The 24,247-nt window shown below is 38.4% G+C and overlaps 1 protein-coding gene across 4 annotated transcripts in view; it reads left to right on the top strand.

The window, feature by feature from the left end:
* The window catches only part of SEMA3D (semaphorin 3D), a 139,181-nt gene that overhangs the window by 1,464 nt on the left and 113,470 nt on the right, over positions 1-24,247 (top strand). The gene's annotated exons all lie outside the window — the stretch shown is intronic.

Here is a 24,247-nt window from a genome sequence, read left to right as displayed (position 1 = left end):
CAATAGAGATCAATGGGGCAGCAGTCTGACCATAGGCAGAGAGCACTTTGTTGAGAAAGCAGCAGCTAAATGCTGCATCTGTGCCTCTGACAGAGGTCATGAAGATGCAGGCAAGAACTTTTGTAAGAAATTTTAGCACGTCTTTTTTTTTTTTTTTTTTTTTTACTTATTACTTGCATATCTAGGGAATCCAGGGAGCAGGTAAAGGACTTAATTTCACTGTTAACCATTAGGAGGTGATCTACTGTATGGAACAACAATTTCATATTGTTTTTCAAACCAATATTGGTAGAGCTGATGCAATTTTCATTTTTGCCTTTGAATTAGTTCGTCTAGTTTATTATGGGCTTGATTCAGAAAAGCACTAGTCATCATCATCTGCAAGGTATGTTAGGGTCAAGGTCTTTCCTAAACCTGTAGAAAGCTGAGAGCCTAAATAGATTTCTAAAGAGGAATTTTGGTATTTTAATCTATAATTGCAATCCTGCTGTCAAACAGAAGTATCCAAATTCTGCAGGTGTCATACCTCTTTTTCTTAAACTTTCTGTGACAAGTCCTGCTCTGAGGTGCTTCAAAAATAGAAGCATTTCAGCCTTGATGAGGTTGAGCAGCTTGGCTTCACTTTTATTTGAACTTTATTTTGGCTTGAACATCCAGACTAGCCTGAGATCCAGGAACTAAATTTACTTTCAGTCTTCTTACCAATCCAATAGGGATTGTCAGGGTACGGTGAACAGAGTGGATTCCCCATTAGATGCAGTCCTGAAGCACAGAGAGATGTTCTCCAAACCAGGCAGAAACATTTTGAGCCAAGTCTCCCGCAGCCAGCATGTGGGCTCTGCCCATGGAACACTTTAACCAGAAATGGAAATAGCAGCTTCACCAGTATTCTATGACACATCTCAAAATATAAGAATGACTACAATTAGAAGAGCTGGTGTAAGTTGCTTTCAGGACAATAATCCCAGAAAGAGAGAAGAGCCCTCCAGTAGTGGTGAAAGAGGTGACCCAATCTCAGAAAGACATAGTTTTGAGTTGTATTCCTGACCTCAACTTTGGTTTCTTGGGTAGCTGATGTTAGATTACCTTGAAGAGCGATACCTCTTTTGGCTTCTACTCTCAAGTACCATCCTCTGCCCACTTCTTTCCAGCTGCAGGTTGTGCCTTCAGCTGACCTTCCAAAACACTGTTCCTAATAGTCCTGATCTCACTCTACTTCTCGGTGGGGTTTTGTTTTATTTTCTGAGTGTTTTCACTGTAGGTACCACTGTGTTCACTATGCAAATTATACTGCACCATTTAAATTCTATTGAGATTTTGCTACAGAATTAAAAGAAACAGGCTCTAGGGAAAAAAAAAAAAAAGTTTTAATTAAGATAGAATATTAAGTGGTTCTAGCTGTTGTTGGGGAAGAGCCCTTTAAAATATTTGAGGATACTGCAGCATTATTACTCAAAGATTAAATAACAATAATTAAGCAAATCAACACTGTAAACATCAAGTTATTAAAAAAGCAAAGCCAAAGACTGAAACATTCCCAACAACATGTCCTTATTCTGGTCCAAACAGAAGGGATATACTCAGCATCTCTTTCCATATTCTATCACAGAACAAGTACAAATGCCCCACACAGTCAGAATCTTTGCAGTTTAATCTGCAGAAGGTCATAATCATTCAGACTCACTCTGTGAGCAGGCTGTCAGTTTAGGGTAGTCCAAATAATGATTTATTTCTTGGTTCTTTCTGAATCTCTGTTTTGTTTCTTATTCTCCTTTTTGCTGTTAAAACCACAGAAGTTGTAATCCCAAGTGTCTTTCACTGTGCGCCACTGCAATGTAGACATACCGGTTACCTGTGGCTCCAGAAAGGCTGATTCATCAGCTGGGAATCAGCTGAATTCCCAGCACATGCCGGCATTTCTTTGGCTAAAACCCCTGGTGCTGGAACTGGCCACTGAGCCACCTCTATAGTCTTTGAGGTTTCCTACATGAGGGAAATCCTCCGGTGCTGGTTAAGCAGGCTTTCCCACCGCGCTCTGCTGGCACGGCAGCCTGTGGGATAGCCAGAGCTATGTTTGGCCCATTGTGTTTTTAACCCCTGGAAAATGCTTAAGGTGCATGCTGAGTGTCATTAACTCAAGCAGACGCAGCAAATGTGTGATGTGTTTGTTTTCCTTGCTCTCTGGATTTTCTCTAACTACACACAGGTAACAGAGAAGCTCACAGTAAAGCTGTGCCCATGAGATGTAAAATGTGGTGGCTGTATTTAAACTATGTGAGAAATTAAGTTTTACTCCATGGGTGTGTTTTTTTTATCTTTTGTATAGAGCTGCACCTCTGACGTACATCTTAACACAGTCTCTCTCTCTCCCTCCCCCTTCAACATTTATGTCTGGGTTTTCTATATTCTGTAAATTAGCAATGGCAATGAGTCAGTGCTTAGCTTACCCTTGTAAAATCTTTAGTCCTTTTATCTTCTCCTTTCTACCATTGTGTATTCAGAAAGGCCTCTGTCTGGTGTTGTTATTTTTCACATCCTAGAGACATGCTGTGTGAACATCCACATGTTATCTGACAGTGGGTGATTGAAAAAAAGACATTCTATTCTACTCTCCCCAGCTTAGATGGATCCAGCGTCACATGGAGGGGATCCAGGATGAGTCAGGGAGCAGTGCTGTAGTCCAAAATTCCAGTTTGTATTACAGCTGGGAGGCAGCATTTAGCATCATGTGGATTTATTTTCTTTTAACAGGAACTCCAAAATAATTTATGGAAGTCATATAGCCTAATGGGCAGAACAGATAACAGTAAGCCAAGAAGAACCTGGATTCCCATCTGGGTTGAATCATTGACTCAATTTGACTATCAGGGTGATGGGTGTGGTGTTTATACCTAGAACATTATACTAACCTTCCCTAAATCATTGCATTCCCCTAAAACTTATTGGAAAATGTGATTAAGTTTCAGAGCTCTGTTGGTACCAAACAGTTTACCTAATAGTGAGCTTCACTGCTCAGACTAAGCACAAGACATTAGAGGCATTTATCTACCAGCATTTGTTTGCAAGACAAATCCTAAAGGGTTCAAGATACATACAGCTAATGAGAAATTAATGCTCTAGAGCTTATTTGTATGTAGAGATCTCTAACTCATGAGGACATTCTGCACTGCATGAATTTTCACACTGTGTACATTACTCAACTTTCCTATCCTTTTTCTAGATATTTGCGTATTTTTCTTCCTTTGTTATTATAAACATAAATAAGAGTCATGTGAGCTTTTTCTTTTAATGTGGTCAGTTTCAAAGAGAAAAAAAACAAAACAAAACAAAAAACCAACAAACAAACATATCCATAATTAAACTGTTTCCAGTCTACTTGGTCAATGAATCAGTAGACTTGCATGAAGCAGGTGTCATTTGGAAGAAGAGAGGCTAAAAAGTTCTGTAACATCTGAGCATACTCCAATGATATGCTGAGTTTTTGTTGTTGTTTTCTTATTTATCTTTTTCCAAGTGGATGGGGAGAAGTTACCAGTTTTTCTGGAATGTCCCTTTCCAAAAATCCTGGAGAAACTGCAGCCCTGAGTCTGAGCTCATCTTGCATCAGAATAACCCAGGACTAAATGCACTGGAAACAGAAAGCCTAGGATTAGCTGAAAATTATACAAAACTGAGGCTATCATGAAATTAAAGTCTTGCGCCTGTTCTCAGTGTTTCTGTACTTGGTGACTTTAAGGGACTTAAGCACATTTTTAAAGATAGACTGCTATGTAAAATACCCTCTAGAAAGAGATACTTTCCTAAAGTCTAAATCCAGAATGAGATCAAGTCTATTAAAATTTAAGTGCAGTCCTGAGGGCTGATGTGGCCAAATACTCTAGCTTAATCTTGGCTAGAATTTTAACAGTACGAACAGCTAGATCTAATGGTATGTGCCTACCTAGTCTGTTATATTCCCCTGGAATTTATCAATGACACACTCCATATAATTGTGGTTACATTTTGTCCTTCTAAAATCCTTTTTTGGTTTTGCAATTGAGAGATTGCAAAGAGAGAGCATGTAAAAAATTCTTTCTCAACCAAAGGCAAAAAGTTGATATTTTTTTCCTTCCACAATGAAGAATTAAAACAATGTCTGTTGCTCTCATGCTTAATGTCAGAATTTCTACTAAAAACAGTAAGAAGAAATATGATGAATTTTCCATATGGAACTTATACCCTGTAATTTTATAATGCACATATGTGAGGTTTTATCAAGACTTATACTAAAAGGCTTTAGAACAGTGTAATAAAGGAAAACTGTTCATAACAACTTTTAGTATCAAAAGAGCTAAACAGTTAAAATTTGAGAGGGGGAAACAAAATGAAGGGCAATGACAAATAGTGTTAGACTGTTGCAAATGCAATTCCTTTTCTCCAAGATTTAGAGAAAAAAATAACAGCCTTGACTGTAAGTTTCCCCCACTATTTTCTGATTTACTTCATAATCTGTGCCTTCGCAAGAAGCAACATTGGTATAACTATTCTCTTCTAAAAGACATGTTTCACCTGCATATAAAAGTGCCAGTAATTTACTTAATTTCATTACTTATTTTCTTTTTTAAGCAGGTGCCTGAAAACCTTTATTAAGGACATCTTCAAAGCTACTATAGTATATCCTACTAATAATGTGATCACATGTTACATCTTTGAAGATCTGTTGTTTAATAGAAATCAGAGGAGACACAGCAACAAATTTGTTTATAGGTCTTCCATATTTCTTAAAATCGTGCTTTTAGTTGGAAGTATAAGATATGGATAGTCATGATTTATCATTTCTGTCAGTAGTTGCAAGAAGTAGAGCTTTTCTCATTCAGAAAATATATAGCAGTAGCATTAGGAGATCCAAGTCAGAAGTGAAGATCCTCTCGTCTTAACACCAGTGATGTTTCCAGCTAAACAAAAGAAATAAAACCTGCTTTCATCCACAGTGTAAGGCAAGAGTCAGCAAGCACAGAAGACTCAGACATTCTAGTTCCTCGAGAAGACAAGTAACAAAAACATTTTTATTTTGTAGAATAAGCAGATGTCTCAGCCTGTTTTTCTGTTGTTGAATGATAAAAGCATCAGGGCAAAGTTGAATTTGTAATGGCATTACGAGATCTCCTATTGTGAAAGATAAATAGCAAATTTGGCCTAATGCCTTAATAAATTAATTACATTGAATTAACCTGACTTTTGATTCCTGTGACCTCCTTAGTTTAGCAGATTAATTTCTGAACAATGAAGCTTCAAAGAATTCACTTTATTCTGAGGAGGTATATTATGAAGAGGTTAGGGGATTTTCTAGAGGCACAAAGTGTCCACATGAACAAATCTGGAATTCTTGGATCCATTGAGCCATGTAATACTTTGAGTTGGAGACTCTAAGCCTTTGTGTTTTAACTGGAGCAGAACTCATCTTTAAAAGAAAGAAAAAACACATCTGCTAGAAATGCTATGCACAAACACAGACTTACCAAGCTAGAAAAAACATAATTCAGGATTTTTTCATCTAGGGAGCAGGCATACCAGTTTTTACTGTATCTTTATGTATTTCAGCACATTAATAGTGAAGTTGAATGGTACTTTATAGAAACAGATCAATTCAAAGGAACAGAAATCCAAACATAAGAAGTGAGCTAATAAAAGTAAATATCTTTATTACCTCTATTTCCTTCCTGAAGCTGCAATGTAACACCATTTTTTCTAAGTTTTTTGTCAATGGATCTTTAAATCTTCATGTCTTCATTTCAGAGTTTTAAGTTAATAAAGTATACTTCCTGGCTGAGGGGTTTCATAATGATCATTTTAATTATAGAAAAATCATGCACAGATGGGTGGATTTTAGTTTAGCACAAGCCACTGTACACTTGCTATTAATATGATGTACTCTTGAGTTGAGGCGTAAATTTCTGCCATACCTTGTAGATAAAACTGCTGCACTGAGAAAGTGGACAGTGCCCATGGGAGTGATAGTAGTGCAGAATGGTTGTGTTTGAAAAAAAATGAGGTAGAACAAGCTGTGTCTTCAGTTGGTATAAATTAGAGACACATAACTGAAATTGGTGGAGTGATCTGTAATAGCTAAGGGCAGTCCTATGTCTTTACAAGGAATATGCAGCTCTGAAAGTGGAAAGAGGAAAGCAGATGTTTAAATTAGCTGTATACACCAAAAACAGTTGAGGGAGTAGAGTTGTAAAGAGAAGCTAGAGACTGAAGTACTAAGCAAGTGCTATTGCTTCTTGTGCACTGTCTGGGTGATTGTGGTAGGATCCCCAAAAACCACAAGTCATGAGGTAAAGCAAGTTGCATAAATAAACTTCAAAAAATCTCTAACATATACTTAAGTGGTTCATGTGCCTGATCTTCCCTGAGGTGACCTGGAAGTGAAGTTTTTCAAGCATATGTCTGGGTGGTGGTCTTGCTGATGCCTGGAAGTGTGACTTTCTCAGTCGCTGTGGTTCCACTTTGTTGTGAGTGCTCTATTATCAATGTCTCAACAGAAAGGGGATGGAGCTTGGCATAGTTAGAGCATCATCTTTCAGGGGTAAGATTTCTTACTGGACCAGCTCCAATTAATGTTTTAGTATTAGTGCTGATATTTCCTATTTGGTACTGAAGTAAAATATTGAAATAATCTTTAGGAGTCCAACCCTATCTGTTCCTGAAGGAGTGAGCTAACCTTGAGTCTGATGGATAAAAGGTATTGGGAGAAGTGAATCACTGGTTTCAGTCTGGGGGAGAACAGGGCACACTTAGAGCTTACCCTGGTTTTGGAAGCAAGGTGGACAGAGCAATGCCTCTTTTTGAACACCACAGGCACTGAACAACTTGAAACAATCAGAACTTTGTTATATGTGCATCCAACAGTCCAGGTGCCATGGGGCATGTGTTGTTAAGCAGCTGTGGTTACATGCAAAGCCTGGTAACAATTGAAGACTGGTCTTATACTGGTCTCTAACACTGAACTTGGCTGACTGGAAAGGCAGATAAAATCACATTTCTCTGTTATTAATCTAATATTTTGGCTAAAACAATGTTAATAGACAAGGATGCTTTACATAGCTAGTGCCTGAATCATTGTGGTCTGATGATCAGATGCTTTATAAAACACATAATTTTGTCAGAACTGAGGTTTTCTCAGACCTGATGAAATCCAAGGTGTTTATTTTAAGACTAAATTTATTATTTTGTAAATTGAACTCAAAGTTTTAAAGGCTTTGAGGAAAAGCTGACTGGTTGTAATACTTGGAGTGTCAGTCCCACCCAAGTGAAGAAAAAGTGAGAGAATTGACACATCTAAGAGAGTTACTAATATTGTTCATGTTTGAGGGTCTTTTATGTCCTCTTTCTAGAAGAAAAGGTGTGTTTATCTCTGCTGTTCTGTGCTGTTTAACTTTTTAAGATGAGTGTCCTGGGTAATACCATTTGCACTGTGCAGATTTGTTCAGGAGTTATGACTTGGTGGTTATAGTACTCTAGTGATGTCTACAAACAGCAGATATGTATTATCTCACAGAGCTGCCTCAACCTAAAAAAAGTAAAAAAAAAATGAATCTATGGCAAAGAAATATATTTCCTAATATAACACCAGAATAACATATACATGCTTCAGTGAAATCAGGGGAGTTTTCACATGAGAAGATTTTCCACCTTCAGATAAAATCATCATAGACTGCTTACGGTGAAGACTGATTAAACTCATAAAATAAAATATATGTGAGGAGGAAAATGGTAGACTGATACTCTTATGGTATCCTTCTCAAAATTAATGTATCCTTTTTTTTTTTTTCCTAAAGAGATTTATATTTTTAAGTACAGATCTATTGCTATGCTATGCTCATGAACCTGAAGCTCCTGAGTCCTTTGCTTCCTGTGTGTTTACTACAGCTCATTGCTTTCCTAAATGGCAACAAGAGCACCGTTATGAAACTCATGACACAGATATTGATCTCTTTGATGGCACTTAAAATGGTACTTGATGTATAGAAGAATTTGTGCTTTGACTTTTACAGTGATGGAAGGATCTTTTTTTTTTTTTTCTCAATTTGTTGCTGTTCTACACTGATGCATGAGGCTAAAGTATAAATAGTTAAGCACAAAACACTGCTGAAAGCTCCAATGCCAATTTCTGTACTTTTTCAGAGCCTAACAGAAAAGCAGGAGGTACGTGCAACAAACAGGGCAGGGAATTTGTCTCTCTTAATCCCAAACATCTGGTTTCAAAGCAAAAAAAAAAAAAAAAAAAGTAAAATGAAACCATCATATTTAGTTTAATACTCAAGGTGAGATTCTGTTTGGTTTATCTCTGGCTTTTCCGTTGTGCTGGGTCTGTGCTGGCTGCCAACATGTCCTATGGCACAAGGGCTTAGTCTTTCTGAGTTGGAATTACCATCATCACGTCTTTGCTGCAGCGGTTCTCCAGGTGGTTCCAACAAACAAGACAAGCTGCTCTTGCCTCCAAACTCTTCTCCTCTCTGAAATTTCACCTTCTTCATACCATTTAAGTCTCTCGTGTGCTTTAGTAAAAACTCCAGGCACAGTTATCCTGTATCCTGTCAGTTCCCAGAAACGGTCCCAACTTGATGAAAAATCTTCACTCCTTAGGGGTACTCTACTCGGTAGCAATCACACATGTGGGGTGTTAAGCTGTTAAAGGGAGAGAACTCAGATTTCAGATCTTGTGTCAGGTTCTCAAGGCGATGGCAAAAATGCCTTTGTTTGTGATAGCATTTGTGCCACCAATATCACAGGCACAGCTGTTCTGCAGTTGGTCAGTGCTGAAATATTGACTGCAATTTTCTTAGAAGAGACAGGCTTTACTTCTATTTTTATCCTAGGATATCAACCTGTTTTAAGGACAATAAAATCTAGCTTTATGAATAGTATCTACCAAAAAAAAGTACTTTCCATCCTTTCTGCTATTTCTTTCCCTCCTTTCCCTGCAAACAAGGTAATTGCCACTAAAGTGATATGAGAAGAGCATTTTGGAATGTATTCACATTCATTGTGTTTTGTTTTCCATCCAGGAATTCATATGACACAATGGAAAGTGGCATCTGACACTTCCAAGATAAACTGTTAGTTTTTCTTGTCTATAAAGTGCTACACTCACCTTTATGAGTGAAATTTTATGTGGGCCCAGAATAACTGGGGCACAGTGACTTTGAATATAACTAGAATTATTATATTTAGTGCAAACATCAGCAGAGATTACCGTCGTCTGTTGTGTTGGCCCTAGGGGAACCTCACAAGGCCTTGCAGTAGGCACTGCAATATCCCTACTGTCTACTTGTTTTCATTCTTTTCTCAACAAAATAGTGCTTTGGTGCTCACCAGGCATGATCTGTTTTAAATTGTGCTATCTCTCTTCATTCTTCTTTGAGCCACATGGGAAAAAAGGTGTGAGTACAAGCAATTAGAAGAGTTGGAAATGTGCTGCTGGAGGATGGGGAAACTAATGACTAACACTGTGGAAACAAAAGTTTTTCTCTAGAGCCACAAAGATTCTCCAGGCATTATGTTCAGACAGATCCAGCATCCTCACTCAGTGTCTTCACTGTTTTCCCTTAGAAGATCGGTAGGTTTTTTTCCAACTCATTTTATTAGATCCCACTGATGGTTCTGGTCTGACCTACAAATATATTGTGTTACAGAAAGCTTCCCAGGCTTAACCTGTGTGTGTGCCACCATTCAGAAAGAAAACCCAGCAACACTGGCGTGGCAACAGCAATTGCTCAGAGCTCTTTTTGGACATGCTCAAGTTGAAGATGTGACCTCAGTCCCATGGGTGCCTTTTCTTGTGTAGCTGTCATCTCTACCTCCTGCTTTTCGGTTAGGCTGAGAGAAAGTCCCAAAATAGGCATGTGAGTTTTTGGCAGTGTTTGCTGCGTAAGTGCTTATTCTTCATTCCCCACAGAGATATAGTGGTGCGTGGGATTCTCTTGTTTGTGTCAAACTTCGAAGTAGTGTGTTCCTCTTGTGGTTCATAAGATGTAGGTTGGAAACCCTGACACAGAACAAACATGTTTCCTTGTTCTGAAGCTGGGCTATTGGGTAAAACTTCCTCATTTTGGTATAGGAATTTTATCTTTTTTAGTATCAGAAGATAGCAAAGTAATTCCACGGAAGGAATGTTGCAGAATCTTGTGTTCTTGATGTCCCCAGTAACTGAATCTTATTTGGACAATAAATGCTAATTCATAAACAAGCTACTGGATTCAATATAAGGATAACTGTGTAAGGTTTCTGTGGTCTGTTTAATGCAGAAGTCCTTCAAACATCCCTCTAATAATCTGAAATCTGGAAAACCTTTTACAATTATTTAAACATCCTGAAAGGTGCATTATACTTTGCCTGCACGTTTCCCACAAGTTATCCATACTCTGTGCTTATAGTTTCTAAAATCAAAACACGAATAGGCTTCAATGTTAATTCAAAGTTGATATAGGATTGTTTTGATTAGTTAGAGATCAAGTCTGCTGTTCTAAAAGGGGAGAATTGTGTAATACCAGAAATAGTGTTTTATCTTGTCATTTTTTTTTAATAGTGTGAAACTGACACCTCTCTCTCTCTAGAGAAACTTGCTTTTCACACCAGACTGAGATTACTAAAAAAAAATAAAAATTAAAACAAAAAAAAAATCAAGACAGATGAAAATAATTAAGCCTATTTTAAAAAATTGACCCTTATTGTGATCCAGGTGCAAGTCCCAAGAAAGGCAGAGGACATGCTTAGCATTCAGCAGTTCTCCCCAAGATTATTCTAAGAAACACATATCGCCCAATACTGAAGCCTGCTCTGGTCTGATAAGGTTTGTCTACATGCAAAAGCCAGTGTGCTGTTAAAATAGAATAACAGCGTGCGGCGTGGTATCTTTTTTGAAGGTGCCGGAGCCCTGGAACAGGCTGCCCAGAGAGGCTGTGGAGTCTCCTTCTCTGGAGACATTCAAACTTGCCTGGACACATTCCTGTGTGATCTGCTCTGGTGAACCTGCTTTAGCAGGTGGTTTGGACTGGATGATCTCCAGAGCTCCCTTCCAACCCCAACCATTCTGTGATTCTGTGATTTTTCACAGTAACTCTCTCCACAACCAGTCATGTTTTATATGTCCTTAGTTTGCTTTCAAAGTGAAGCAAGCTGCTTTCTAATTAAAAACTAATGCACACTTTTGTGTCATGAGATTGCAGAGCAGTCAGTATGCTGCTAATTTACATCTTGCTGTGTGTGGAGTCTTATGTTGGTAAGCCTTAATTATTTCAGTTTTAAAGTCTTGGTCTGTTGTTTCCATACATGCAGTAGGCAATATCAGTGTGCTGTACTGTGATATAGATTGCTCAGATGCTACAAACCAGGGTAGGACTCTGTGCTATACAGTATTCTCACTGATTTTAGTGAAAGATCCAAATTCGTGATGATGTTCCCGTGTTTATTTGTACCACAGTAACACCTAAAAATTCAACCTGGAATTTTGGCCTCATTGTGCTATTACTGATAAGTTAACATTTAAAAAGAGCTTAGAGAACAGCAATAAATGTGAGAAGGAAAGCTTTGAGTCAGGTTTGATTTATGAAGAAAAATTAAAGGATTTGATTGTGCATAGCTTGTTTGAGTGTGACAAAGAAGATGACATGACTGTAAATACTTCAAAAGTTAAATTCCAAAAACAGCAGAGGATTTGCTTAATGTTAAGGACATTCCAAAGGTTAGGACAGCAGCTCAGGAGACCTGAGGTTAATTCCATGACATATATCCTCAGGCAAGTCATTTCTGCTTAGATCCCAGCAAATTCCTAAAGGCACCCAACTGCCACTTCTTTGTCTACATCACTGAGTGTTAGTCAGCCGAGAATGCAAACCACTTAATTTAGACAATTAACTTGTTAAATACCTTTGCAGGTCTGGATCTTGGCCTTTACCTGTGTCAGCTGTATAAGTTTGGAAGTGTGTAAAACCTACATTTTGTCATAGAAAGAGTGTGAAAATAATAGATTTGGAAAGTATGGGTGTTCAGATGTTGTAACAGTGGGAGCCATGAGAGCATCCTGAGTAGAAAAACTAATTAAGATGGGATTTATTTCACTTGCCTTTAGTGTAAGGTGGTTACCTAGTCTTCGTCAGTTTTCAGCACAAAAGATGAGGTTCTCCAAAGGGCAATGCACCCTATTAGGTGAGAGTATCTCTGAGTCAGGGAATGAATTCACCCCAGCAGTGCACGTCTCCACCCTCTCTAGAGACAGAGGAGATGACGCCTGAATTTTAGCTGCTTGAAATTAAACAAGATGAATGTTATCTTAAGAATAAAAGGATCAAATCAAATCGACTCAGCTTGATTTAAAGGGAAAAAATGTCTTCAATGACTGTATTTGCTGAAATGCTCTTTTAAAAACACTACATAAAACCACCTCAAAGAACTTGCGTTTTCCTCCTGTTCTTTCTCATAAAGTGTTCAGGAAGTCTTTTATTAAAAGCTAACTGCATGATAAAGCTCCCATTTATCTTTCTATGAAGCAGTCCTGTGCAGACTAGCAACATCCAAAAGTGCTATGGTCCATGTAGCACCACAGAACACTGTATGCAGTAAGGCCTACATGTCCCAAGTTACCTAACACTACATTTGAAAAGCTAGGTCTTCAAACATAAATGAGAGCTGAGCTCTTTTGGATCTACTCCTAATATCTCTTTCTTTATTTCATCAGCCTTGTGCTAGTTGAAAATACTGTGTTACCTCTAGGTGGTAGCTACCTCCTCAAAAATGACTGATCCTCAGAGAAAATACAATTATGGGGACTGTGAGTTTAAAGAAAAACAAATTACATAGGAAAATGAAAGTTATTCAGAGAAGAGCCACAAAAATTCTGGGAGCTTCTATTAGAGCTTCTGGAGGTCCATGTGCAAAGCAGCTGTAGGATGCTGGGGATCTGAGAAAGAGCTGAGCAATAGAAACTAATAAGGAGGACCAAGATGACCTATCTGAGGTCCCTGCTAACCCATGCAATTGCACAAGTTCACATTTCAAAGAAAGATGAGTTCAATTAGTTTATGCTGCTGTAGGCGTGACTCAGTGAGTCCTCCCTTGTATTACTGCATTCGTTACCCTGCAGGACAGCAATGTCTCTTTGTGACTAGTTTACTCTTTTTGGTTTGCACTCTTCAAAGAAAAGGCCTGCTTTCAGGCTTTGTCCCTCTTGTTTTGGTAGCTCCCATCTCCAGCCTCACCAGAACTCATCTTCAAGCCGCTGGACTCTTATTTCCTTCACAACAGCTTGTCACTTGCTTACTTTACTGTCTCTGCAGGGAGGGGCAGAGTCACTTTGCTATTCAGCCCTCTGTCTTCTGTCTCATCTATTGATGAAGAGACAGGGATGAATGAGCAATCATTCACTTCAGGAACAGGGACCTGGTGTTGGAGAGCCTGTGGCTACATACCATATCAGACTAGACTTATGCTTGGGAATGTCTAAAATATGCTGAATTTAGAATAGTAAAATGTGTTTGTAGGAGTTTACATTTATTACTTTTTCTTGCCCTGGGAGACCGAATAGTTATCGCTCTGGGAAATCAGAACTGAATTGTCCTAAGAAGTTAGAGAAGGATTTAGGGTTTGCACAGGGAACCTAAACATGGTGGGGATCTCATCTGGGTGTGGAGTAATCCTGATTCAGATCAGGACACGAATAAGAACTACCAAACTGAGTGTAATTTGGGTCACAAGGCTATGAGCTTAAAAGCCCATCTTCAACCTGAGTGAGATTTAGCCCACGAGTTACACGGAAGATGCACCTACCTCTGGTTCACCAGAGAGCCTGGACTTGAACTAATCACTGTCTTACAGGACACTGTAAGGACTCCTGGCTGCTCTTGCTGCAGAAGTGCAGATGCCCAAGGCACTTATGTTCTGCACTGTCAATATGTAAGGGAATAAAGGTGGAGATTATGTAAACTGCACTGAGAACAGCTTCTTGCTGGGCTCCTTTAACACCCCAAAGTCTTAATCATTCCCATGTGTGACCCAAAACCTGTGAATTCACATAAACTGCTTTGAGCCCTATCTCAGGGGCTCTGAATCATTCTCTTTAAGTACTTACCTCTTTCCCCTGATTTAGATCCTCGGAATCTCACCTAGATGCCTGAAGTGGGCAGTGGAAGATACTTCCAAATGCCCATTTGTTCAGACACAGAGAGTTCAACTCTGTGTATGAGTGCTTGTCCACAGGTCACTGCACATACAGAGGACAGAGAGAAAGCAGACAACAGTGACAGGATCACCACACTGCCTATATATAGATAAGTAGCTGTTGTGCTCTGACTGTTACTGTTGTTAACAAGCATCTCACTTTTTGCTCCCTCTGATTGTTTTAACCATCTGGTGTCATTCATTATATTTAGACAATATGCTGCAAGCAGGAGAGGTTTTTGTACTCCTTCATAGTATGTGCAGCAGTATGGGGTCCTGCCCCTACTGGGGCCTCTAGGCACTATCCCAGGATAAATAATATATAAAAATAGATCAGCAGTGTAGCATCCATCAAGAAAACCATGCAGAGACCTAAGCAATGCTTTAGTATTGAATTGCTCTACTGTCTAATGTGGGGTTCATGTAATAGCTTACTGTAGTTTTCTGAATTAGAGGACAGATCACATGAAGTCTTATATCTATGGGCAATATGCAGAGAGCTTAGGGGAAATCTATAATTACTAAAATTGGGAAGTGTGCCAAAGATGATTTACAAGTATGGGGAAAAATGAATCTTTTGTCATCTTCAGGACTTTATCAAGTTTGTTTTGGAAGCTTTCCAAGATTAATAGAAAAAAAAACAGCCAAAAATTGTGAAGTGAAGCAATCAGACCATATTTCAGTTTCAGCAATAGCTGCAGTAGCCCAAGGGTTTGCCTCAGCTTCCTATCTCTTGACACAGTACTGTTTGTTCATGTAGCACCAGGTAGGATCACATTAAGCAAAACAATCTGAGTGGCACAGACAGCTTTTGAGTTGTGCAAAGGCAATACACAACATAAATAGGTATTATTATTACCTTTATTACAAGCATTGTTGTAAAGTTAATCTGCACCGAGAGCCTTACTAGACTATACACTATGTCCAAAGGAACATTAGTAAAAACTCCTCTGGAAAAAAGTTAACAAGTATGTTAGAGAACAAAGACGTACCTCAGAAATGAGATATTACTATTCTCATTTAGATTGGAGTCATGAAGGTGTAGGGTTTTGCTCTTGTAGACAGTTGTTTCTTGAAATCAATTTGATGGGAATGCTAAAGCAAGTTTTGGAAGGTGGAAATTAACATGTCCATGGTCACATCACGTCATGAAAAATATTTAGTTGACTTAGGTTGAAGTGCTTTGAGGCAGTGAGTTGGTGTGAATCTCTTAACTGTCAACACAGAAGCCTGTTTCAGTGCCAGAAGTTTTGGTCAAATAACCTCTCTGCTGCTTTTTTTTTCTCTTCCCTTCATCTTTGAAAAACATACTGTTGTAAACTTGCAGCAGAGGTAGCATCTCCAGTCTCTGCTGCTGAACCAGAATGGGTTTGTATGCTTGTGAACCAGGATGGACTTCCACGTTGGTGACTGGTGGCTGCTGGAGCAAATTTCCCCTGTTGTTCACTGATGGTGCTGTAGGAATGTATGGTATTTAGTATAGGAAAAACACATAGTATTTCATGTAAGACCATCACTGCCATGGCTGTTGAGAACCTAGGTAGCTGTTTGTTGAAGGGAATATGACAGCTTGTTGGGTGCTTTTATGTCACATCACAAATGACATTAAGAAGTAAATCAAAGAGAATATGATTGAAGACAGTAAGACATTACCCTTAACTTCAAAGAGTTGGATTTGGCCTATTAAATCCAAAATATACACATGCAGGAAAACAAAGACAAACCTTCTTATTTATCTGTTTTCCATAGCATCTGTGTTAGTCTTTTATGGTTTAGTTGGAGTCATGGTGGCCCTTTTCCTGACCAGGCTGGAAGAGGGAGAGTTCTCTGTGCCATCAAATAATTTATTTTTGTAAACTTTTTGGACATTGAGCACGCCTGTAAGTGTAAGTGCATCCCCTGTGTAAGTGCTGAGAATGGTGCAAGTCAGACTCTTGATTCTTTCTATATCAGACAAACTGGTGGCTGATCTCAGTGTTTCTTCTTACTAAACAAAGTCTTTCAGTTCTGCAGTTCTAAGGGTCCTTGGTTTCCACAGAACCAAATAAACCCATGAAAAGAAAAAGGTTTCTTTCATTGCTCTCAGGAAGAGTTAGGCAAATAAACAGTGAGAGAAGAGGTAAGCAGTTGTGCCATCTCCATTCATATCATTCACACTCACATGTTGGAAAAGTATTCCCAGCTCAAGAATGGGCTCATAATTAAAAGAGAAACATCCCCAAGGCTTTTGGAATAGGAAAAAGAAAAGAAGCTGCAGAAGCTCAACTCTCATGAGTTGTTAAAACAAAACAAACAGCTGGATAGCAAAAGGCTGTTCTTTGCTGTAAAACATTTCCTGACACTCTTTTTTCAAAGATCCATGCTGTTTATTTAATTGTTTTAGTTTTTCTTTCTCATGAATTGATTTGATTAAAAAAAATAGACATCTCATCTTCTGAATATTACAAGAGGATGCTAGCAATAATTTTGCTAGTTTCTTAAGTGTGATCAGTTTTCATTCCCTTCTTCTGAGCATGTGGTGGAAGAGAGCAAGGGATTCATCACATATCCTTCTTTGTCTGCAACACTAGCATCTTAGAAGTTTATTTTCCATTTCCACTCTCATTTCACCATGAGCCTTCTGTCCTCAGTCCTGCAGATCCTTTTCCAGCAAGTACACCAGCACACTGAACTTAAGGTGTTTAAAGTAAATCAGCCAATATGACTGCAGCTGAGGGTGACTCCATGAACAGGTGCTCCGGGAGAAGGGAAGAAATGGTGACATGTGGCACGAGGGCCATGACAAGTACTGGAGGTCAGTAATGCCTCCCTGTCATAGCATTGCCTGCATGGTTTATATCACCTCACTTTCGTTTTGTTGTCCATATCTCATGGAAAGTGAATTAAGAACATTCATGGAGCAGTCAGTGAACTTCCACTTTAAAAGCGTGTCCCTGAGCAGAATCTTGTAGGAGGGCAGTTGTGTGCACTGCAGTTAATATCAGCTGTTTGCTGTTTTTTTCCAAGTTTGTCAAAACTTTTCTGAAAACAGAGTTTCAGTAATCATGAAAGAGAAAAAAAAAGAAGAGCTGGTGTTACAGCTTAGCAGGACCTTTTTTAAAATCAGAAGAGTTAAATTTCAAACATTTCACCTGTAATTTATCTGCCCACACCCTCACAATACCTTGGACCCCTTTCTGCTTTGAATTTCTACCTGATGGTCACGTTAGCCTAATTTGGACATCTGTATTTACACCGTGGAATATTTTGCATGGCTTTGCCACGTCTCATATTTTCCATAGAAATTACACAATGAAAAGCAGTATTTTTTAAGTGCCAAAACTTGATGGGATGCTTTGCTGGCTCTGTCACTGACTGCCTATCTTGCTTGGCTGATGACATTAGTGGCACATTTCCCTTGTGGGTGCAGAGACTCTCAAGCAGACCGCAGGACAGACACATGGGTCACATCTGTATTTGCAAGTTAAACAAGGCTAAAAGCTGTTATTGACCTGCTATAGCTCATGATGTTTGTTAGTGTGCTCACTGGGTTGTTTTTTGCTGTCGTCAACTAACACATTTCCAAACTTCCCTATCATAAGCTGAGGGGGTGTGGAGGGCTCTCAGGAAGCAATATGGATGGAAATATTGGGTTTTGAAGGGAATGGAGGTTTAGCTGAGTGAACAGAAACTGTGCCAGGCTACTCTGTCTAAGGATCTGCCACATTTTATTTATTATTACAGCCTTAGGTTTGGGGTCTGGAAGCTCAACTCAGAGCTGCACTGGGGGTGACTGTACTGTATTCCTGTAACTGCACAGGCTTTTCCTCCACCCATCTTTTGTTTGTTTTGTCTTCTTAGATGTAAGCTTGTCAGGAAAGGTCTTGACACTTGCTCTTTATTTGTAGAGTATTTAGTACCATGTGGCCCTGACCTGCATGTGTTTCAAAGCAAATTGAAAGTTCCAAGTTAAATCTGCTCTTGCCTTCTTGCTCACAGCTTCTTATGTTTTCCCTAACTATAACTGTACCATTAAGGAGGGAACAAAGGATAGATACTTAAGAACTGTAAAACCTGCTTCACTTCAGCCCTGACTATTTAATTGTGTAGGTTTGTGTCAGACTCTTAAGGTTAAAAATGTTTCTTTTCCTGTCTTGGCTTGAAAAGCAAATGGAATGTTTCAAAGGAAAAAAAAAAAAAAAGAAAAAAGAGCCCATACAGCACAGGCCAGAGCGATGCAGCCTTACCTGTTTTTCTTGATTTGAAACACTTTATTAGCTAGAGCACAATATGGCCTGGCTGTCTCAGTTTCTATCCCATTTTTGGATGGAAAGTTGCACATGAAACAGGCACAGAAGCAACCATTTGCTCATGAACAGACAAAAGTTTGCCCATTTTCTTTGCAGCATAACATTTTTCCTTGGTTAGACTTTTCTTCGTCCCTTCCTCCTCCATGAACACCCCCAAAACTGCAAAGTAAATAATTTTGGCTTACAATGAGCAAAGCTCTGAGATGATAATGAGAAACAGTGAATAAACTCTCCAAGTCTTACATGATACAGACTTGAACTCTGCTGAAGGGGCCATATGCAGCAAGGTCAGGAGTGTGATGAAGTATAAGTTTGGAAGGAGAATCTGCTGGAACGATAGTATAACCCACTGAGTGATAAGTGCTGACAGACTGGCACTCTGACATTTGAAGTGCTTTCCCTTGCAGCAGAAGCATGTCTCTGATCCTGTTGTGTTATGGCCAGACTTGGTCTGTTTTGAAAGCCTATACTTTCTTCACATGGAGCCTCAGAAAGATTCAGGCTGAATGTATTCAACAGACCCCTGAATTTTGGGCCACAGTTAAAGATACATTTTAAAGATTTTATATGACCTTCCCAAAAGCCATTTGTAACAATAATCATAACACGTGTCAGTACATTTACATTATTATTATTACTATTATGCATTCACATTAATGCTTTTCTAATACTTCACCATTAAGTTACTGTGCTTAGCATACTAGGTCATAGAGAATAAAAGCATTAAGTTTTGATTTCAAGAGAATGATAAAACAATAACACTGGGGAAGTTCAGTCATCTTCTAGTGCATAACAAATTGGGACCATTATTCAAGCTGTCCAGGCAGACTCTTGAGCGGTTCCTGTTCTTCTCTGTTTCTTTCCTGTGGGTTTAGCTTGTGAGTGCTCCCAGCATGGCCACACAGGGAGAGAAACTGAAATATGTGAGACCCAGAGTGGGAGGTTGAAGATTAAGTGAAACGTCCTGGGACCTTCTAGGAGAAAGCTAGTCTGCTCTTTACCCAAACCTCAATGACAGAAGTAGTGTCAGAAGCTAGTCAAGGATGGCTTGACTAATATGGGGTATTAAGATACGGTAGCTACATGTTTTCAGTTCCTTGAATCAGTTTACTTCAGTTACATTTGGAAATTTATATATTCAAAAAGAAAATAATTAAAAATTTTGTGAGTAAAAAACCTTAGGAGAGGGAAAAAGAGCTTTGTTGCTTAAAAAATAAAAAATTGTTTGTTTGTTTGTCTTTACATTTAGTTTCTAGTCTAGGACTGGGAGAAGTTACACATCTCATTTTCTGTATCTCCAGGACAGCAATATTCTATCACATTTTCATAAAATTTCTGGCACCTGACATGGCAATTCTATCAACTAGTCTGGTTCTCTGACAACCACTGATCAGAACATTTCACTGATTTGGAAGACAAGAGGAGACAGGGATACAACCCTTATTGGTACATCAGGCCTCTTTATCTACTTGAATGCAGAGGGTATATCTGCACAGACAGTAGAAGAAAATACTGTTTTCATTTTGGTTAAGAATAATAAAACACTAACAGACATGTAGATATGTCACTTTTCAGTGATTTGCAGCCATGTTTCCCTCCATTGGAAACAATGAGAAATAACTTGCAAGTGCTTTCATTATCAGTGTCCCAAAGGATAACTGTCTATGCTTTCATTCCTTCCCACCCTCTAATGTATATGCATTAGGCTGCATTTTTTAACTATGCAATCAGAAAGCATGTGTTCCTCAGGACCTCTGGGTCATTCCTACAGAGGGTGGATACTGAATGAGAAAGACACCAAGGAAGTAGCAGTGTTGTCTTGTTATTTTTAAATTATCTTCATAAAACATTGAGTTTATTTTCCCTCAGCTTCATGGCCTTACTGTGAGAGGCAGGATCACATTTGCCATCACATCCCAACTGCAGCACTAACATTTGTAACTTTTCAGTTCTTGGCCTTATAATCTGCTCATTTAATTTATCATGGAATCCCTTTTGTGTAGCATGACATTTTCTTTCATTTCCCCCCAAGTGAGTATACTGCCACAATAAGGACATGTGCAACTAACATCACTAAGAGACTTTTCATTTTTAGAAGCAGGAGAATAAAAGCCTGTTGCACAGTCATGAGAGAGATTCATACCTTTATCTGCTAAAGCCCAGGACCATGCTCAGACATGTCAGAGTTTTGCGATGGTTCAGAAAATGATACTCAGTGAAAGGTGTTATGTAGGGAATAACTATACATAGGTCTGGAACTGGAGCAACAAAAGTAATGGTTCTAGGAATGTTTTTTGTTGTTTTTGGAAGCATTTATTTGGTCTGGCTATAGTAAAATAGATAAACAAGTAATAGCATAGACCTGCATTTTTTCCTCCCATGTAGGATCTGATACTTAACTAGAGTCCTCAGAAAGCGCTGAGCAGCTGAGGTTGGTAGTTTTGTTTTCTGGTGGATATTGTTTCTCTCTGTTGGTTATACATGCATCTTGCAGTGACCAAGCTTCCAGCTTCTGTTTTTCTGATACTTAAACTGAAGGAAGATGAGTCTGAACCTTAGAGATATTATAAAATATTTTTACATTAAATTTATTAAAGACAAGATCTACTGTCATTCAAATCATCTGAATGAATGTGCTCACTAATTATTCTGTCAAAACATTCAGAACTGGAATGAAGATGATAAATTTTTGTATTAGTGAACACAAGTATCACCAATATTATAGGGCCATGATGGTCATGTTCTTTTTCTACCTAATTAGTGCAACTTCAGTGAAGTCGGTGGACACATGTCAATGTTCCCATACTAATTAGCTCCATAGTGGAGACTTTTTTGTAAGTCTTTGTTATAAATCTCTGTTACTTTCACTAAAAATGTTAAGACATCTAGTAAAATACAAGGTAGGTAGTTGCTGGGAAAGTAATGTAGTAGAAAAATGAGAATGAGTTGTTAGATAATTATTATTTGCAACTGTAAGCTTTTCTAAAGTATTGATCACCATGATTAAGGAAAAAAAAAAATTGCATTTTCATGTTATGTTTAGAAATTTCATGATCTCAAGGGGTTTGAAAACCTTTAAAGACATTGAACACAGGCAATGATATTACCGGGGTAATAGTATTCTTATCAATTTCCGTATTTGATCTAAGTAGAAGAATATCTCCTTAGGAAAATCAACTTAACATTCATTTTTAATGTTATTTGTGGATTTCAGAACATAGAATTTTCAGTATTTATTTCTCTACATTAAATTCAGTATAAAGCTTTCATGTTTACTCCAGCAACTCATTTGCTCAGGAGAGCCAATTTACCTGATACACATCTCGTGTTATGGGACAACTTTATGCCTTTCTAGAGATACAGTTCATCTTAGTGAAAAAAGAATTAGGCTGTCAGTATGCAATTGTTTAAAATAAGCTCCATGCTTCACCGATGTGGTGGGTAAGATCATGACACAGTTTATGGATCTACACAGGATTTTAGAAGGAATTCATAGGGATTCCTATGGGGCTTAACCCTGTTGACAGTGCTATTGACATAACTCATCTTCTTCTTTGTTAACATGATGGAAATCTAAAATCCAGCCTTACTAAATAGCCTCATATAGTTGTAGGAGGGTTACAACTTTTTTATCCTTTTTTCTTTTTTTTTAATTTAATTTTTATTTATTAACAAACACATTTTCTTATTCGGAGAATTTTCTGTGGACAGAAATGAACCATCTTTTTGATGTATCATGTGTGCTGAAGACATATTTCAAACTGAAGATTCTGTAATATCTTTCCTTCTTTTTCTTGGTTGAGAGAATGAAAACAAAAAAATATGGGGTTAATTCTGTTTTTCATTAAGATGCTTGTGCTGTGACAATTGATACAATTATAGAATGCTCTGTAGGAATTGAAAACTATAGTGCAGAGAAGGAGATATTGGTTTGCACGCTGACTCTTGTTTTATAGTTCAGATTTTCTCACTATTTCACAGCACAAATTTAGTACACAGTTCAAAAAACAAATGAACTGTTAATCAATGGCACTGCTTGTGTTTTTCTATTCTTGTGAGCGCTTCTGAACTATCACTTTATATGAACTTCATTTTGCAACCAATTTTGCGCCTCTGTAATTGAGCACTATTTTGCTGACATTTTTTGTTTTAACCAAAAAATAATTCCAACCCTGCATTAAAAAAAAAAAAAATTACATTTCAGATTATATTGACTTAGTGTATTGAATGTGTTCCCAGAGACGTATCCCAGAATCTTTTTTTTTTGTTGCAGTGATAGTTTATAATTAAACTTCTTGTTCCCTGGAGGGCCCTTGTTTTGGCTTTCTAAGAGTAAAAATGCAATATGATAGATGTGTCTTTGGTTTTTTTCACCTCAGATGAATGGAACAAATGTCCAGATTTGCCTTAATTACTGCCAACATGTAATCTTTAAAAATTAAAATAACAAAACAAGAGCTGTTTGTTTATTTGAAGGAATTCTGCCAGTGTTTGGAAGCAACATAAATGCAAGAACAAATGGCTATTTAATTATTTTAAAGCACTAGTATTGTATTTATTGGCCTATTGTTTGTGCTAAATTAAGCTGTTGTCATGACGTTAGTCTTAATAAAACACACAAATATGCAGCTAATATCCTGAGTGTTTTCTAAAAAGACGTTGCCTTGTCAGATGTCTTTCAGAACTGCCTTTGTTGTGACAGTTGTGTTAGATCGTTTTTGGTTTCGTTATTGTTCTCATAGTCAGTTAACACAGGGTAATCAGTTCAGCACTTTCAACTCTATTAAGCCTATTTTACCAAATCTGAAATGTTTCTCCCTCCCCCTCCGCTCCTTTTGCAGGTGCTTTTCACAGAGATGCTCTGCAGATTCCTGACAGTGTCAATGGGCAAAGTCCAACCCAGCAGGGCTGAACGGGTTTGTTAGACAGATAAATCAAGGTCCACAGTCTGTCTGATCAAATTGAATGGCTTTTGTGAAGACGTTAGCTCAATACCTCACTAATGCATGAGTTCCCTGCCTTGGCCGTGGTTGATAGGCTGTTACTGTTCAGAAAGACAACATTGCCTTTTGGTCCCCCTCTGAAAGCTCTGCTTTGAATGCTCCAATTAGTGGAATTAGTGCATGAGGGTTTTACAAGCAACATCCTGCCTGGAACCACATGCTGGACAAGGCTGAACTGCAAGATACACTCAGGGTCGAGGTTAGTCTGACATGCAGGAAAGGAGGAGAAGAGTTCTTGCAGAGTTTCGAAACTGTTCTGTCCTCCAACTTGGATATAAGACTGGGCCAGATCCCAGTGCATGTATCCGTTAGTTCATTACTTGCATCTACTGCATTTTAAAAGTTAGAACAGGCTTTTGAGAGTGACCAAGCTCCTTCAGTTAGTTTTTTGTTTCTTTGTCTGTGGACGTATTAGGGAGTCATAGCTAACTATCTTGCGGCAATATCTTTCTAAATTAATTATCAGTTTAGAATTAGGTGCTTAACATGAGAGTAGGGCACTTGTGTCTCTTGTGATTGAGTTTGATACACTCCTTGGATATGACAGTCTGCCAGCTGCAGGGATGCATGTTCCCATTCAACTTTTGCTATTTGAATAGTGAATAATTTCTGTGTCATATAGACTTTCCTCCATTTTTGAGAGGAAGATTGAGAGTCAATACTCCCTCCCACGCCAATCATCACGGTGTCCCAAGCATAGGCTTGTCCCAGTCCAGCTTGACACAGCCAAATATAGGTGCAATGGTGGTTTGGGGCAGC

This window comes from Columba livia, chromosome 1 (assembly GCF_036013475.1).
Source record: "Columba livia isolate bColLiv1 breed racing homer chromosome 1, bColLiv1.pat.W.v2, whole genome shotgun sequence".
Taxonomy (NCBI): Eukaryota; Metazoa; Chordata; class Aves; order Columbiformes; family Columbidae; genus Columba; species Columba livia.
Note: the sequence above shows the minus strand (reverse complement) of the source record. Positions and strands in the feature narration are given on the sequence as shown.